The sequence below is a fragment of the Ranitomeya variabilis genome, chromosome 4 (genome assembly GCF_051348905.1).
Source record: "Ranitomeya variabilis isolate aRanVar5 chromosome 4, aRanVar5.hap1, whole genome shotgun sequence".
Taxonomy (NCBI): domain Eukaryota; kingdom Metazoa; phylum Chordata; class Amphibia; order Anura; family Dendrobatidae; genus Ranitomeya; species Ranitomeya variabilis.
In genome coordinates this window covers 276,538,243-276,556,377 of record NC_135235.1, presented here as the reverse complement: position 1 = coordinate 276,556,377, position 18,135 = coordinate 276,538,243, and the positions used below count along the sequence as shown (strand labels likewise).

General features: G+C 43.1%; 1 long non-coding RNA gene across 2 annotated transcripts in view; it reads right to left on the bottom strand.

Annotated features, from left to right (window-relative positions):
- The window catches only part of LOC143768818 (uncharacterized), a 32,703-nt gene extending 15,127 nt beyond the window's left edge, over positions 1–17,576 (bottom strand). Inside the window, exons 1-3 of one of the 2 annotated variants that reach the window (XR_013214047.1) lie at positions 17,392–17,576; positions 12,648–12,784; positions 12,327–12,432 (exon numbers count right to left, since the gene is read on the bottom strand). This is a non-coding gene — a long non-coding RNA (uncharacterized LOC143768818). Of the gene's footprint in view, positions 1–12,326; positions 12,785–17,391 lie in introns of both variants that reach the window. The other variant, XR_013214046.1, reaches the window with a different exon arrangement.
- Between the last annotated feature and the right edge of the window lie 559 nt (positions 17,577–18,135).

Below are 18,135 nucleotides of genomic sequence, written 5' to 3'. Positions count from 1 at the left end.
CAGTGAAAATAGAGATACACAGGCGGTATAGTTTGTTTCACAGGCGGGCTACTCTGCTGACGTGCAGACAATGCTACTAGGCCCAAAACTATCAACTGGATTAGATGCAGTGAAAATAGAGATACACAGGCGGTATAGTTTGTTTCACAGGCGGGCTACCCTGCTGACGTGCAGACACTGCTACTAAGCCCAAAACCCCAAAACGATTTACTGGGTTAGATGCAGTAAAAATTGAGATACACAGGCGGTGTAGCTAGCTTCACAGGCGGGCTACTCCGATGACTATCAGACAGTGCTACTAGCCCAAAAGGATTGGCTGAGCTAGATTACACCAAATGCTGTGACTAACACTTGCACAGCACTGGCTCAGACCTGCCTGGCAAACAGTGCTATGAACTGCCGTAACCTACCCTGAAAAGGGCTGATATTACAAATAGTCCCAACTCCCGACTCCCTAAACCTATCTCTCAGAAAATTTGCTGGCAAAAAAAACTCTTTGACTGTATAGCGCCCACAGCAACAGCGGTGCCGTCTAACACTAAGCTGCAGCAGGGAGGAAATGGTGACGACGGGGCAAATGGCTGGTTCTCATTGGGCAAGGAGTGACATGTGACATACACAGCCAATGGCACATGCCCTTGCATGTCTGCATCACATGCACATTGCTGTGTGTGTGCGCACTGCTGATAGGCTGAGAGACTGCACCGCCCCTCTGTAAATGCGGGAAAGAAAAAAAGAAATGGAGATCGGTGTTATTTCAGCACAGATCTATCCCCCGCCCACTATAAACTGAAACAGTCCATTAACAATGATAAACAGTTTTAATGTGCAAATCAAGCTAGGCTTTTGGTGAACGAACAGTTATCGAACAGAAACTCGAACAGCCGAATTTTAAGCAAATTGTTCGGGTTCGTCGAACGACTCGAACATCGCCCAAAACAGCTCGAATTTGAAATTGGTGAACAGTTCGACTCGAACACCGCTCATCTCTAGTCATAATGACAGTTAATACCTCTACACAGAGCTGACAACACAGGATCCACTATTCATATTAGGTGGTTACAGCTCACCGTTCACCTCCTCCTCTTGTACAATGACTGATAATACCTTTATATACAGTAGATAACACAGGATCCACCATCCACAATAGGTGATGTCACAGCTCACCTCCCCCTCCTGTACAATGACTGATAACACCTCTATATACAGAAGATAACACAGGATCCACCATCCACAATAGGTGATGTGCAGCGCCCCAGAGTCCTGGTAGTTGCAGTACTGATGCTCCGCCGCTAAGGGGAGTGATGGTACGTCTGATGGCACTTAAGGAGTTCACCTGACCAGGTATCACAGACACCAATACACTTCATAGTCTGGCCTCCAGGGGGAGCAAAGGGCACTATGTATTAGGCCACTCCTCACAATCTGGTAAAACTGGGGGTTGGATAGAAAGTTAGACAGAAGCTGACTGGGTTGGAACCAGGCAACATCCTGTGGCAGAGGGTGTTGCAGGGGAAGATTCAGGGGGGTCCCTGTCAGGGGTGGGATCCTGACAGAGGCCTAGTGAACAAGACAGAACATTAAGGAACCGCGCCTGCACTACATCGCGGCGGTATCTCAAGAAAGGACAAGAAGCGAGGTTTATTGTGAAGAGTGAGAAACGAGATCATAGCAAAAAGGAGATAACACCAGTAGGAGTCGTGCTGTAAGATTGAGGCAACATCCTACTGAGGCGCGTAGCCAGTGGCCGGAACGCCGAGGAAGTATTGGGCTCCAAGCATTACTTCAAACCAACGGCAGGACAGTTAATTATAGGTTGGCTGTCTCACCTAAATCACCTAAGCAGACATAGGGGGCAACTGTGGGAGAGGGGCGTCACTAGGGTCCCGGAAGAACTCCAGGCCTACCCGTCATACGGGTGCATCCTAGCCATATCATCTGGGGGACGGAGAAGAACATCAGAACAGACATAAGTTGTGGGAAAGAACATCAGAAACAGACACAACAGTTGTGAGGACTATCCCGTGGTGCTCAGCAGGGAAGTACTACAACACACAGGCGCTAAAAGGTAGGCACAGATTTCCACCTGCAAAGGAAACTCTGGAGGTGCCATCGGACCGGCCGGTCTCAGACAGCCCTGTTAACCGTACTCTGGATTGAGGATCTTGAAGCCTTCAGTAAAGAGGTAAAGAGACTGCAACCCTGTGTCCTTGTTATTCACCGCGACCTGCACCACGCACCACCACCTACACCTTTCATTGGACGCCCCTTAACAGGGTCACGGACCGGGTCTAGCCACCGTGACTGTTATGATTGAACTGGTGGTTAGGAGCACTAGAAATGACCAGATGAGCAAACTAGTAATACAGGACGAGCTCTGGGAAGTGGGAGCTCTGCTGACCGCAGCCCCTAATACTATCACAACTAGAAATAGCCGTGGAGCATTCCTGACTCTGCCTAGATGCCTCTTCACAGCCTAAGAGCTAACTACCCCTAAAGATAGAAAATACAGCCTACCTTGCCTCAGAGAAATTCCCCAAAGAAATAGGCAGCCCCCCACATATATTGACTGTGAGTTAAGATGGAAGTCACAAACACAGAAATGAAATAGGTTTCAGCATAGGAGGCCAGACTTAACTAAACAGACTGAGGATAGAAAAGGTATCTTTGCAGTAAGCATAAAAACTAACAAAAAACCACGCAGAGTGTGCAAAAGAAACCACCGCACCGACTCACGGTGCGGTGGTGCCACTCTGCATCCCAGAGCTTCCAGCTAACAGGACAAAATCATGATAGCAAGCTGGACAAAAAACAGTGGTAACAAATAAGCTAGCAGGGACTTAGCTTTTGCTGAAGTAGACAGGTCATCTGAAAGATCCAAGAGAACTGAACCAGTACTAGGACATTGACAGCTGGCATCAAGTAACGATCTGAGTGGAGTTAAATAGAGCAGCCAGCCAAGGCCTGAACGAGATCAGCTGGAGAAGGAATCTCAGAACCAGCAGCTCCACTCACAGCCACCAGAGGGAGTCCATGAACAGAACTCGCCGAAGTACCATTCATAACCACAGGAGGGAGCTCGAGAACAGAATTCACAACAGTACCCCCCCCCTTGAGGAGGGGTCACCGAACCCTCACCAGAGCCTCCAGGCTGCTCCGGACGAGCCAAATGAAAGGCACGAACAAGATCGGCAGCATGAACATCAGAGGCAACCACCCAGGAATTATCCTCCTGACCATAACCTTTCCACTTGACTAGGTACTGAAGTTTCCGTCTCGAAATACGAGAATCCAAAATCTTCTCCACCACATACTCCAACTCCCCCTCAACCAACACCGGGGCAGAAGGATCAACGGAGGGAACCATAGGAGCCACATATCTCCGCAACAACGACCTATGGAACACATTATGGATGGCGAAAGAAGCTGGAAGGTCCAAACGAAATGACACAGGATTAAGAATTTCAGAAATCTTATAAGGACCAATGAAATGAGGCTTAAACTTAGGAGACGAAACCTTCATAGGAACAAAACGAGATGACAACCAAACACAAAAGTCGGGGACCAACACAGCGACGGCGGCTAGCGAAACTTTGAGCCTTCTCCTGGGACAATGTCAAATTGTCCACTACGTGAGTCCAAATTTGCTGCAACCTGTCCACCACAGAATCCACACCAGGACAGTCTGAAGGCTCAACCTGCCCTGAAGAAAAACGAGGGTGGAAACCAGAATTACAGAAAAAAGGCGAAACCAAAGTGGCCGAGCTGGCCCGATTATTAAGGGCGAACTCAGCCAAAGGCAAGAAGGACACCCTATCATCCTGATCAGCAGAAACAAAGCATCTCAGATATGTTTCCAAAGTCTGATTGGTTCGTTCGGTTTGGCCATTTGTCTGAGGATGGAAAGCTGAAGAAAAAGACAAATCAATGCCCATCTTAGCACAAAAGGACCGCCAAAATCTTGAAACAAACTGGGAACCTCTGTCCGACACGATGTTCTCCGGAATGCCATGTAAACGAACCACATGCTGGAAAAACAATGGAACCAAATCAGAGGAGGAAGGCAATTTGAGCAAAGGTACCAAATGGACCATCTTAGAGAAGCGATCACAAACCACCCAGATAACTGACATCCTCTGAGAGACAGGGAGATCTGAAATAAAATCCATGGAAATATGCGTCCAGGGCCTTTTCGGGATCGGCAAGGGCAAAAGCAACCCACTGGCACGAGAACAGCAGGGCTTAGCCCGAGCACAAGTCCCACAGGACTGCACAAAAGAATGCACATCTCGCAACAAGGAAGGCCACCAAAAGGATCTAGCCACCAAATCTCTGGTACCAAAGATTCCAGGATGACCAGCCAACACCGAACAATGAACCTCAGAGATAACTATACTAGTCCGTCTATCAGGGACAAACAGCTTCTCCGCTGGGCATCGGTCAGGTCTATCAGCCTGAAACTCCTGCAGCACCCGCCGCAAATCAGGGGAGATGGCAGACAAAATTACCCCCTCTTTGAGAATACCAGCCGGCTCAGGAACTCCTGGAGAATCAGGCACAAAACTCCTTGAAAGGGCATCAGCCTTCACATTCTTAGAACCCGGAAGGTACGAAACCACAAAATTGAAGCGGGAGAAAAACAGCGACCATCGAGCCTGTCTAGGATTCAACTGCTTGGCAGACTCGAGATAAGTCAGATTCTTGTGATCCGTCAAGACCACCACGCGATGTTTGGCTCCTTCAAGCCAATGTCGCCACTCCTCAAATGCCCACTTCATAGCCAACAACTCTCGATTACCCACATCATAATTGCGCTCAGCAGGCGAAAACTTTCTAGAAAAGAAAGCACATGGTTTCATCACAGAGCCATCAGAACCTCTTTGAGACAAAACAGCCCCTGCTCCAATCTCAGAAGCATCCACCTCGACCTGAAACAGGAGCGAAACATGTGGCTGACACAACACAGGGGATGAAGAAAAACGACGCTTCAGCTCCTGAAAAGCCTCAACGGCTGCAGAGGACCAATTGACCACATCAGCACCTTTCTTGGTCAAATCAGTCAATGGTTTAACAACACTAGAAAAATTAGCGATGAAGCGACGGTAAAAATTAGCAAACCCCAGAAATTTCTGAAGGCTCTTCACAGAAGTAGGCTGAGTCCAATCATAAATGGCCTGAACTTTAACAGGGTCCATCTCGATAGTAGAAGGGGAAAAAATGAAGCCCAAAAATGAAACCTTCTGAACTCCAAAGAGACATTTAGACCCCTTCACAAACAAGGAATGAGAATGAAGGACCTGGAATACCATTCTGACCTGCTTCACATGAGACTCCCAATCGTCTGAAAAGACCAAAATATCATCCAAATATACAATCACGAATCTATCCAGGTACTTTCGGAAGATGTCATGCATAAAGGACTGAAACACAGATGGAGCATTAGAAAGCCCGAATGGCATCACCAAGTACTCAAAATGGCCCTCGGGCGTATTAAATGCTGTTTTCCATTCGTCGCCCCGTTTAATACGCACAAGATTATACGCCCCTCGAAGATCTATCTTGGTGAACCAGCTAGCTCCCTTAATCCGAGTAAACAAATCAGACAGTAGCGGCAACGGGTACTGAAATTTGACGGTGATTTTATTAAGAAGGCGGTAATCTATACAAGGTCTCAGAGAACCATCCTTCTTGGCCACAAAAAAGAACCCTGCTCCCAACGGTGACGACGACGGGCGAATATGCCCTTTCTCCAAGGACTCCTTTATATAACTCCGCATTGCAGCGTGTTCTGGCACAGATAAATTGAACAGTCGGCCCTTCGGAAACTTACTACCAGGAATCAAATTAATAGCACAATCACAATCCCTATGAGGAGGTAGGGCACTGGATTTGGGCTCATCAAATACATCCCGGTAATCTGACAAGAACTCAGGGACTTCAGAAGGATGGGAAGACGAAATAGACAACAATGGGACATCCCCATGTACCCCTTGACAACCCCAACTGGATACAGACATTGATTTCCAATCCAATACTGGATTATGGACCTGTAGCCATGGCAAACCCAAAACGACCACATCATGCAGATTATGCAACACCAAAAAGCGAATATCCTCCTGATGTGCAGGAGCCATGCACATGGTCAATTGAGTCCAGTACTGAGGCTTATTCTTGGCCAAAGGTGTAGCATCAATACCTCTCAATGGAATAGGATACTGCAAGGGCTCCAAGAAAAAACCACAGCGCCTGGCAAACTCCAAGTCCATCAAATTCAGGGCGGCGCCCGAATCCACAAATGCCATAACAGAATAGGACGACAAAGAGCAAATCAGAGTAACGGACAAAAGAAATTTTGGCTGTACCGTACCAATGGTGGCAGACCTAGCGAACCGTTTAGTGGGCTTAGGACAATCAGAGATAGCATGAGTGGAGTCACCACAGTAAAAACACAGCCCATTCTGACGTCTGTATTCTTGCCGTTCAGCTCTGGTCAAGGTCCTATCACATTGCATAGGCTCAGGCTTCTGCTCAGAAAACACCGCCAAATGGTGCACATTTTTGCGCTCACGTAAGCGTCGATCGATCTGAATGGCCAAGGACATAGACTCATTCAGACCAGCAGGCGTGGGGAATCCCACCATAACATCCTTAAGGGCTTCAGAAAGACCCTTTCTGAAAATTGCCGCAAGGGCACATTCATTCCACTGAGTAAGCACAGACCACTTTCTAAACTTCTGACAATATACCTCCGCTTCATCCTGACCCTGACACAAAGCCAGCAAAATTTTCTCTGCCTGATCCACTGAATCTGGTTCATCATAGAGCAATCCAAGCGCCAGAAAAAACGCATCTACATTACGCAATGCAGGATCTCCTGGCGCAAGGGAAAATGCCCAGTCTTGAGGGTTGCCACGCAGCAAAGAAATAATGATTTTTACGTGCTGAATGGGGTCACCAGAGGAGCGGGGTTTCAAAGCAAAAAACAGTCTACAATTATTTTTGAAATTCAGGAACTTAGATCTATCCCCAGAAAACAAATCAGGAATTGGAATTCTGGGTTCTAACATCGGGTTCTGAACTACATAATCTTGAATGCCTTGTACCCTTGCAGTGAGTTGATCCACACAAGAGGACAGACCTTGAATGTCCATATCTACACCTGTGTCCTGAACCACCCAGAGATTTAGGGGAAAAGAGAACCAAAACACACTGCAGAGGAAAAAAAAAATGGTCTCAGAACTTCTCTTATCCCTCTATTGAGATGCATTAACACTTTACGGGCCAGCTGTACTGTTATGATTGAACTGGTGGTTAGGAGCACTAGAAATGACCAGATGAGCAAACTAGTAATACAGGACGAGCTCTGGGAAGTGGGAGCTCTGCTGACCGCAGCCCCTAATACTATCACAACAACTAGAAATAGCCGTGGAGCATTCCTGACTCTGCCTAGACGCCTCTTCACAGCCTAAGAGCTAACTACCCCTAAAGATAGAAAATACAGCCTACCTTGCCTCAGAGAAATTCCCCAAAGAAATAGGCAGCCCCCCACATATATTGACTGTGAGTTAAGATGGAAGTCACAAACACAGAAATGAAATAGGTTTCAGCATAGGAGGCCAGACTTAACTAAACAGACTGAGGATAGAAAAGGTATCTTTGCGGTCAGCATAAAAACCACGCAGAGTGTGCAAAAGAAACCACCGCACCGACTCACGGCGCGGTGGTGCCACTCTGCATCCCAGAGTTTCCAGCTAACAGGACAAAATCATGATAGCAAGCTGGACAAAAATCAGTGGTAACAAATAAGCTAGCAGGGACTTAGCTTTTGCTGAAGTAGACAGGTCATCTGAAAGATCCAAGAGAACTGAACCAGTACTAGGACATTGACAGCTGGCATCAAGTAACGATCTGAGTGGAGTTAAGTAGAGCAGCCAGCCAAGGAGAACGAGATCAGCTGGAGAAGGAATCTCAGAACCAGCAGCTCCACTCACAGCCACCAGAGGGAGTCCATGAACAGAACTCGCCGAAGTACCATTCATAACCACAGGAGGGAGCTCGGGAACAGAATTCACAACACGTGACAACCCCAGAACTGAGACAGAGAGGCCCGGTACCGAGTCCTGCGTCTGGGGGCGCTGCAGATGTCACAGCTCACCTCCCCCTCCTGTACAATGACTGATAACACCTCTCTATACAGTAGATAACACAGGATCCACCATTCACAATAGGTGATGTCACAGCTCACCTCCTCATCCTGTACAATGACTGATAACTCCTCTATATACAGTAGATAATACAGGATCCACCATCCACAATAGGTGATGTCACAGCTCACCTCCTCCTCCTGTACAATGACTGATAACAACTTTATATACAGTAGATAACAGGATCCACCATCCACAATAGGTAATGTCACAGCTCACCTCCTCCTCCTGTATAATGACTGATAACTCCTCTATATACAGTAGATAACAGGATCCACCATCCACAATAGGTGATGTCACAGCTCACCTCCTCCTATCCAATGACTGATAACACCTCTATATACAGTAGATAACAGGATCCACCATCCACAATAGGTGATGTCACAGCACACCTCCTCCTCCTGTACAATGGCTGATAACACCTCTATATACAGTAGATGACACAGGATCCACCATTCACAATAGGTGATATCACAGCTGACCTCCTCCTCCTGTACAATGAGTGACAACACTTCTATATACAGTAGATAACACAGGATCTACCATTCACAATAGGTTGTATTACTGCATGTAAATTACAAATAAGTCATGTGTTATGAGTCGCACAGTGCATATGATAACTTATAGTGGACCAACTCCTTTTAAAGCAGCCATGGTATAAGTGAAACACTAGTTTAGTCATTATATTTTTGCCCTTATTTTTTCACCAAGTAGGAAACCAAATGTAATAAAGAAAGTGTAAATAGAGAAATCCATCAAATCCATTCTGCTATTAATTACAATAGGTTAGTGTTACAAGGGAATTTAAGAAAAAAAATGACCCACTATGCGCCAATAAAAAAATAACATTATAGTCCCACATGGAGTTTGTATAGTATCTTTAATATAACACCGATGAAATGATGAAATGCTGATAAAAATCATCAAAATCTCCTAGAGGTGATGTTTGGTGGATAAATGATACGATTATTAACTATAATTACATTTGGGGATATTGCCTTTTAACTATCTATGCTATCACTGTCAGTGTCCTTCAGATCATCAGGTATTTTGTGTAAAGTGTTTTGTAAGAACAGTGTTAACATCATGTGTCCCGCCACTCTGTATCCCATACTGGAAAGTCGATGTGAGAAGAATACCACCTGTACCATTGGCTATAGAACTTTACCATATTTAGAGTGGTTTCATGAAAGTGAGTTTTGATAATGAGTCCAGGAAACCTGATGTTACCACTCAATTATTATTTTTTTTAATTTCCTTTCAGTCCTCTAATGCCATCCGCCTGATCTATTATTAATTACAGGCTGAACGTCTTTACAGCTTTCCCTTTGTGCTTCTAAATTATACTTCTCAAGAGATGGAAGTGTATCTGTTTCACAGCTCACTCATTCCTATTCTCAAGGCCTACCTACTCTCTTACAAAGCACCATCATGAGACTATTATATACAGGTCCTTCTCAAAAAATTAGCATATAGTGTTACATTTCATTATTTACCATAATGTAATGATTACAATTAAACTTTCATATATTATAGATTCATTATCCACCAACTGAAATTTGTCAGGTCTTTTATTGTTTTAATACTGATGATTTTGGCCTACAACTCCTGATAACCCAAAAAACCTGTCTCATTAAATTAGCATATTTCACCCGTCCAATCAAATAAAAGTGTTTTTTAATAACAAACAAAAAACCATCAAATAATAATGTTCAGTTATGCACTCAATACTTTGTCGGGAATCCTTTGGCAGAAATGACTGCTTCAATGCGGCGTGGCATGGAGGCAATCAGCCTGTGACACTGCTGAGATGTTATGGAGGCCCAGGATGCTTCAATAGCGGCCTTAAGCTCATCCAGAGTGTTGGGTCTTGCGTCTCTCAACTTTCTCTTCACAATATCCCACAGATTCTCTATGGGGTTCAGGTCAGGAGAGTTGGCTGGCCAATTGAGCATAGTAATACCATGGTCAGTAAACCATTTACAAGTGGTTTTGGCACTGTGAGCAGGTGCCAGGTCGTGCTGAAAAATGAAATCTTCATCTCCATAAAGCATTTCAGCCGATGGAAGCATGAAGTGCTCCAAATTCTCCTGATAGCTAGCTGCATTGACCCTGCCCTTGATGAAACACAGTGGACCAACACCAGCAGCTGACATGGCACCCCACACCATCACTGACTGTGGGTACTTGACACTGGACTTCAGGCATTTTGGCATTTCCTTCTCCCCAATCTTCCTCCAGACTCTGGCACCTTGATTTCTGAATGACATGCAAAATTTGCTTTCATCAGAAAAAAGTTCTTGGGACCACTTAGCAACAGTCCAGTGCTGCTTCTCTGTAGCCCAGGTCAGGCGCTTCTGCCGCTGTTTATGGTTCAAAAGTGGCTTTACCTGGGGAATGCGGCAGCTGTAGCCCATTTCCTGCACACGCCTGTGCACGGTGGCTCTGGATGTTTCCACACCAGACTCAGTCCACTGCTTCCTCAGGTTCCCCAAGGTCTGGAATCGGTCTTTCTCCACAATCTTCCTCAGGGTCCGGGCACCTCTTCTCGTTGTACAGCGTTTTCTGCCACATTGTTTCCTTCCAACAGACTTACCATTGAGGTGCCTTGATACAGCACTCTGGGAACAGCCTATTTGTTGAGAAATTTCTTTCTGGGTCTTACCCTCTTGCTTGAGGGTGTCAATGATGGCCTTATTGACATCTGTCAGGTCGCTAGTCTTACCCATGATGGGGGTTTTGAGTAATGAACCAGGCAGGGAGTTTTTAAAATCCTCAGGTATCTTTTGCATGTGTTTAGAGTTAATTAGTTGATTCAGAAGATTAGGGTAATAGGTCATTTAGAGAACCTTTTCTTGATATGCTAATTTATTGAGACAGGTTTTTTGGGTTATCAGGAGTTGTAGGCCAAAATCATCAGTATTAAAACAATAAAAGACCTGACAAATTTCAGTTGGTGGATAATGAATCTATAATATATGAAAGTTTAATTGTAATCATTACATTATGGTAAATAATGAAATTTAACACTATATGCTAATTTTTTGAGAAGGACCTGTAGTCTCAAGATGGATAAAATCAGTTTATTTTGCAATAATGTTAAAGGTGCTGACATTGGCACCATACATTATCATTTTAATGTAGGTGAACAGTGAGTCAGACAATGTATTTAGGTATTTTAACATAATTTAGCACACTTGAATACTGACTTCCATCCTTTCTGGCCACAATCAGAAGCTGAAAAGATTATGTGTTCTATCTGCAGCCTGTAATGCTTTTCATCCCTGTGAGACTGCCTGAGAATCACAGAACACCCACATGACATCAGAGCTCACTGAAGAGCTGCTGACTGAGCTGATTAAAGCACAGACTGGAAAACTCTATTCTGTGCTTGAAGTGAGGAGCTGGAGGTAACATGACCATATGTGACAGCTCAGAAACAGAGCAGAATTTTGACAATAAGTAAATTATGAAGTCTATTAATTTCTGATTTACAGTGCTTGAAAGAAGCCCTTCTCCTCCTCCCATCAAAGTTTTCATGCTCTTAAAATATTGCAGTCATCATCATATTATATAGCACTTTGTACTTACAATTGCTCATTTTGCCTTTTTACCCAGCTAATTATTCTCTTTTCCATTAGCTCTATGACATCAAGTAATTAAAAACTGACAAGCTGAATCCTTCTAAGCTCTATGTAGAAACAGGAGGTCAATTTTCCCTGCATGAGTCATTACTGGAAACATCCCTGACAGCGGGAGGAGGGAGGAGCTAAGTCAGAAGTTGAAGAGGGGGATGATAATTGCAGGGAAAATAGACTTCATTTTTCTGTATAGAGCAGAGAAAAGAGAAGAATTAACTGGGTAGAAAAGCAAAATAAGCAATTGTAAGTACACAGTGCTGTATAATATGATGGTTACAGTATAAGAAGACTAAAACTTTGATGAGAGTTCTTCTTTAATAATCTGCGTGCCAAGAAAACCCCTTAAATGTTTTTTCTCAAAAGTATTTGAAATGTGTGTGATCTCTTTTCAGATAGATGGGGAAGGAGAAAAAAATGGTAACCAGCTGACCTTGCAGTGAGGACAATTCAATGTGAAATCCACTTGTATTCACATAGGTACCTTAGTAAACCTTGTTTGGACATAGTCTTTTGCAGGAAGTGCAGGAACACAGCAGGCTGATATCCATGTCGGAAGTGGAAGAAGGGTCCATGATGTGAGTCCCGCACTAATGAGAAAATGTTAAAGCATAACTTTTACTGTGCAATTTAAACATGGTGAGGAAAAAACAAAAAAATAAAAAAAAATGAAGGAAGCATAAGCTTACACATTTTGGGTTAGTAACAGCTATGAGTAATGGTTTCTTATCGAAAAGGTGTAAGCTTATGGATCATAATTTTTTTTCACCATAGTTTTTATTAGGCAATTAAAAACATGTTTTACCATTTTTTCTTTGATCCTGGAGCCCATTCCTCATAGTCCTTCTCTCCCTTTTCCCAGATACTCCTGTGCCTCAGCCATCTGCTCCATTAAGCCTCACACAGCTTCCTTTGGAAATAGAACTTTCTTATCTACAGTGACTGGAGATAGGTGCAATATAAGTGCAAATGCCTCATTGAATCAATACGAGTTTGTTTAGTTGTACTCAAATTAACTATGCAGAATATACGCAATAAATATGAAAATGGTGCTGAATTCTTGAGTTTTCTTTATTAATTGTAATTTACTTTTAGCCTTTTCCAGTTCTGTTGTGCTGCTCTATGCCCTCTCTGCTCTTTCTAGCACATAATTTATACTGTACATTTTAATAGAGGCCTATTAATCAATTAACACAATTTCATATTTGAACTCATATATATAATGTACTGCACATTTTTTATAAATTAATGTCTTCTTTCTTTCATCCCAATAATATTCTTTTTGCTTTCTCTCCTTTTTTAACCTTGTGCCATATTCTGGCTCTCACTTGCACCTTTCTCTCCTTACTCCTCTTTTTATTTTATTGCTTGGTCCGACTCCTTATCCATCTCTTTATAAATCACCTTCTCTCCACATGTCGAGACCAGTGGATGATTAATTAGAGCTCATCATGACCCGGACTACATTTTTGATGTCACCTCAATACGCAGCACTATTGATGACTTTTCAAATCCTCTCTGTTCCCACTGTGCTTTTCACCTTTATAACTCTTTTGCCAATTTAGTAGCTTTTTTAGCTTATACTGAAAGATTTTTTTAATGAAATTTGCCACCTGCTGTTAAATTAAAGTTAAAGAAGCCCTCCCGTCAACATTTTTATCCTCTTAATACATTGCAACCATCATATTATATAGCACTGTGCACCTACAATTGCTCATTTTGCCTTTGTACCCAATTAATTCTTTTTGCTTCCATTATGTTCATTTCATCATGTCATGAAAATCTGAGTAGCTGAATCTTTTTAAGCTTTACATGGAAACAGAAAGTCTTTTTTTCTATCTGTTGCTGCATTCCTGTGAAATCAACCTCTTTAACTTGATTGATAGCTCAATGTCTTATTTCCTTACTGGCACCTGATGTCACATAGCAGTGAGTTATCAGTAAAGCTAAAGATACTGGTGCTGGGTAGGGAAACTACCTCTGGAGGCAGAGGTTGTGGATGGGCTCTGTCATGCCCAGGGCAATTAATAACTAATTTGCATATGAATCGAAAAGCTGATTTCTCAGGAATGCAGCAACAGGTAGAAGATATAAAAGTGTATATAGATTTAAATTTCAAAGACCTGTATGTGAATATATGTTTTTTTTTGTGGGGAGGTTGTGCGGGGTTTAACTTAATGACAGATTAATTATAATGCGTGCCTCAGTAAACAGCTATCTACTATATAATTGTCTAAGGGTCACTTCCGTCTTTCTGTCTGCCTGTCCTTCTGTCTGTCACGGATATTCATTGGTCACGGCCTCTGTCTGTCATGGAATCCAAGTCGCTGATTGGTCTCGCCAGCTGCCTGTCATGGCTGCCGCAACCAATCAGCGATGGCCACAGTCTGATTACTCCCTCCCTACTCCCCTGCAGTCAGTGCCCGGCGCCCGCTCCATACTCCCCGCAGTCATGGCTCACACAGGGTTAATGCCGGCGGTAACGGTAACTCCGTTACCGCCGCTATTAACCCTGTGTGACCAAGTTTTTACTATTGATGCTGCCTATGCAGCGTCAATAGTAAAAAGATCTAATGTTAAAAATAATAAAAAAATAAAAAATCATTATATACTCACCTTCCGCCGTCTTTCCCGCTCATCGCCACGCTCCGGTGACCACTCCATGCAAGCGGCAGGTTCCGGTGCTAAGGATGGTATGCGACAAGGACCTGCCGTGATGTCACGGTCATGTGACCACAACATCATCACACCCTGGGACCGGAAGCTGCCGCATGCACCGCGCACAGGCGACAGAACTACAAGGGGCCCTCTGATCGGAAGGTGAGTATGTTAGAACTACAAGGGGCCCTCGGATCGGAAGGTGAGTATGTTTATTTTTTAACCTGTGACATACGTGGCTGGGCAATATACTACGTCAATGGGCAATATACTACGTGGCTGGGCAATATACTACGTCGCTGTGCAATATACTATGTGGCTCTGTGCTGTATACTACATCACTGGGCAATATACTATGTCACTGGGCAATATACTACGTGGCTGGGCAATATACTACGTGGCTGGGCAATATACTACGTGGCTGGGCAATATACTACGTCACTGGGCTATATTCTACGTGGCTGGGCAATATACTACGTGGCTGGGCAATATACTACGTGGGCTTTGCAATATACTACGTGGCTGGGCAACATACTATGTCACTGGGCAATATACTACGTGGCTGGTCAATATACTATGTGGCTGGGCAATATACTATGTAGCTGGGCAATATACTATGTGGGCTGTGCAATATACTACGTGGACATGCATATTCTAGAATATCCGATGCATTAGAATCGGGCCACCATCTAGTAAAACATAAATAGGGATTTCTACAGTATATTCCATTATATGTGTCACAGGTTTCTCAGCTAGCTAATTATCACCCTGCTCTGTACTGCTGAGGGGCAAGAACTCTGGAACAGATGTCTACAACTGGGTGTCTTTGGTTCAGCTACAACATAGTCATGTTCCATAACTCTTTAATAGTTGGCCTATGGGTGGCGCTAGAGATATAAATATCTTGTTTCAAGCAAATATGAGAACCCACTGATGTATTCATCAAGCATTTATGATACCAAGATTTTAAGCCAAGCACAATTTCCCTAGGTCGCATAGAAGAGTAGAAGAAATATGCCGTCTGCCTGCTACCCTGGAATATTCATTGTCAGTTTCTTTTTCTTTATTGTCCTTTGATAGGAATATTCATCATGTTTATATACAATCTTTCCTCTAAAATTTAAAGTTCTGGAATAAACTTCACCCTCCGGAAGTCTGGAGTGTCAGTAAATTTGCAGAGTGAGACAGTGGGTATGAGCAAGCGTTAAATCACAGGATTTTCAGGACCATTCACACCCCTCAAACAGCATTAAAGGTGATTTTACAAAGCAGTAACATTTTACGGCTAATTTCAGGAGACATTGTGAAAGCTGAGAGCATTTAATAATTCCTGTGACTGAGCACAAGTAAGGTGCAAAGAATCTCAAAGTTTATGTCCAGGCTAATACCAGGCAAAACTGGGACATAACTATAATGGGTAAAGACCAGCAGTTACACCCAGACTTGGACTGGCCCACAGGAGAACAGGAGAATTCTCCGGTGGGCCCCCATGCAGTAGTTGGCACAATACACTTGATTCATCATATACAGACATAGGCGGCTTCTTTATTGCTATAGAATTTTGTGAATGAGGATAAAATCATATTTGCATGTAGTTATATATATAAGGGGTGCACCCCTGTATAGGTCATGAAAACAGGGTGCAAAAACCTGGTCTGTAATGAATAATAGAAGCACAAGAGAGAAAAGACTGGACCAATAATGGTATGCACACCCATAGAATTTACAAAAAATATATCAAACTTTAATTGCACCTCAAAAAAGACAAACACATAATAAAACCACTTAAAACAAGGCCTGAATACAGGACCAAATAACCATCACCCCTATATATAATGTATATGGAAAAGCATAATTAACATATAAAGTGCTTGATCAAATAACAATAATGTACCAATATACAGTGTCTCCTATCCATAGTTACAATAACCCCAATAACAGAATGATATACAGGCTTAATATTACAAATATAAGAAAAGAACAAAAATAATAACACACATTTACCTGTAGTCATATGTATATGTTGATATAACCCCATATAATAGATATAGTAAACTGCAGTATTATTTTATCATGCTTAATACCCCAACAATAATGGTACCAATAGTTCTGTCATGATATTGACTTGGGCTATACGCCCAAAGTCCCAACCAAGTGTGAACCGAGCCTGCCCACAGTAATCTGTGGAATATGCTGCAATGTAAAAAGCGATAGATTCACAAGCTCAAAGCAAAGCATGGGAAAGGAATTTCTATAGAAAATTGCCAAAGGCAAAGCACCGGTGCTAAGGAATCATATACCATGGGTAGAGATGCTTAGAGAAGATATGAGACACGCCAAGGGGTGAGGTAAGAGCTCCAGGCGTATCGCTATAGGCACAGCTTCGTCAGGGGAAGTTGGGACTTTGGGCATATAGCCCAAGTCAATATCATGAGAGAACTATTGGTACCATTATTATTGGGGTATTGAGCATGCTAAGATAATATTTGCATGTAGCTGAAAAGTGGGGTCTTGGAGTTGATGTTTCTTGTTGGGCCTTGGCACCCCAGTCCGACATTACTTACACCTGTGGCCCACAACTTAGAAGAGCCCAATGGTCCCTTTCACCCCTATTTGGGAAGAACAATACTGATGTTAACATGCTCTACTGTGTGGACACTGGTTGCCTTAACCATGACAATATCTATTTGGTGGTGCTTTTCTAGACTTACAGAATTCAGCTTAGACCAAACTACACTATTTTTTTATTGTTTTTATGTGTTTATTAGTGTTGAGCCATTTTGACGAAATTCTAATTTTGAAATGTGTTCAAATTTGGCTAAGTCATTTGATTCGCATCAAACTTAATCCAAACCTAAAAGCAAATAAACATAGGGGGAAAAAAGACATACCTATATTCCTTTCGCACCTCTCCCGCCATCACAGCTCCTTGTCCATTATGCCACTCATCTGTTTATGGCACTACTCGTAACGTCATCTCCTGCTCTTTTGGCATCTTCACATCTTCACTTTGCACCAGGTAAGATTTTCACGTCATGGTGACATCACAAGGAGCGTTTAGTCAATCGGTATTTGTAAAATTCTAGTCAAAAGTCAAAGTAATGTTGTAAAAACCGAAGCAAATTTAATTAATCTCAAATCAAATCAATTTGCTCATTTCAAATGTTTATATATATATATATATATATATATATATATATATATATATATATATATATATATATATATATATACACACTCACCGGCCACTTTATTAGGTACACCATGCTAGTAACGGGTTGGACCCCCTTTTGCCTTCAGAACTGCCTCAATTCTTCGTGGCATAGATTCAACAAGGTGCTGGAAGCATTCCTCAGAGATTTTGGTCCATATTGACATGATGGCATCACACAGTTGCCGCAGATTTGTCGGCTGCACATCCCAAAGATGCTCCATACAAGGCAGGATGGATCCATGCTTTCATGTTGTTTACGCCAAATTCTGACCCTACCATCCGAATGTCGCAGCAGAAATCGAGACTCATCAGACCAAGCAACGTTTTTCCAATCTTCTACTGTCCAATTTCGATGAGCTTGTACAAATTGTAGCCTCAGTTTCCTGTTCTTAGCTGAAAGGAGTGGTACCCGGTGTGGTCT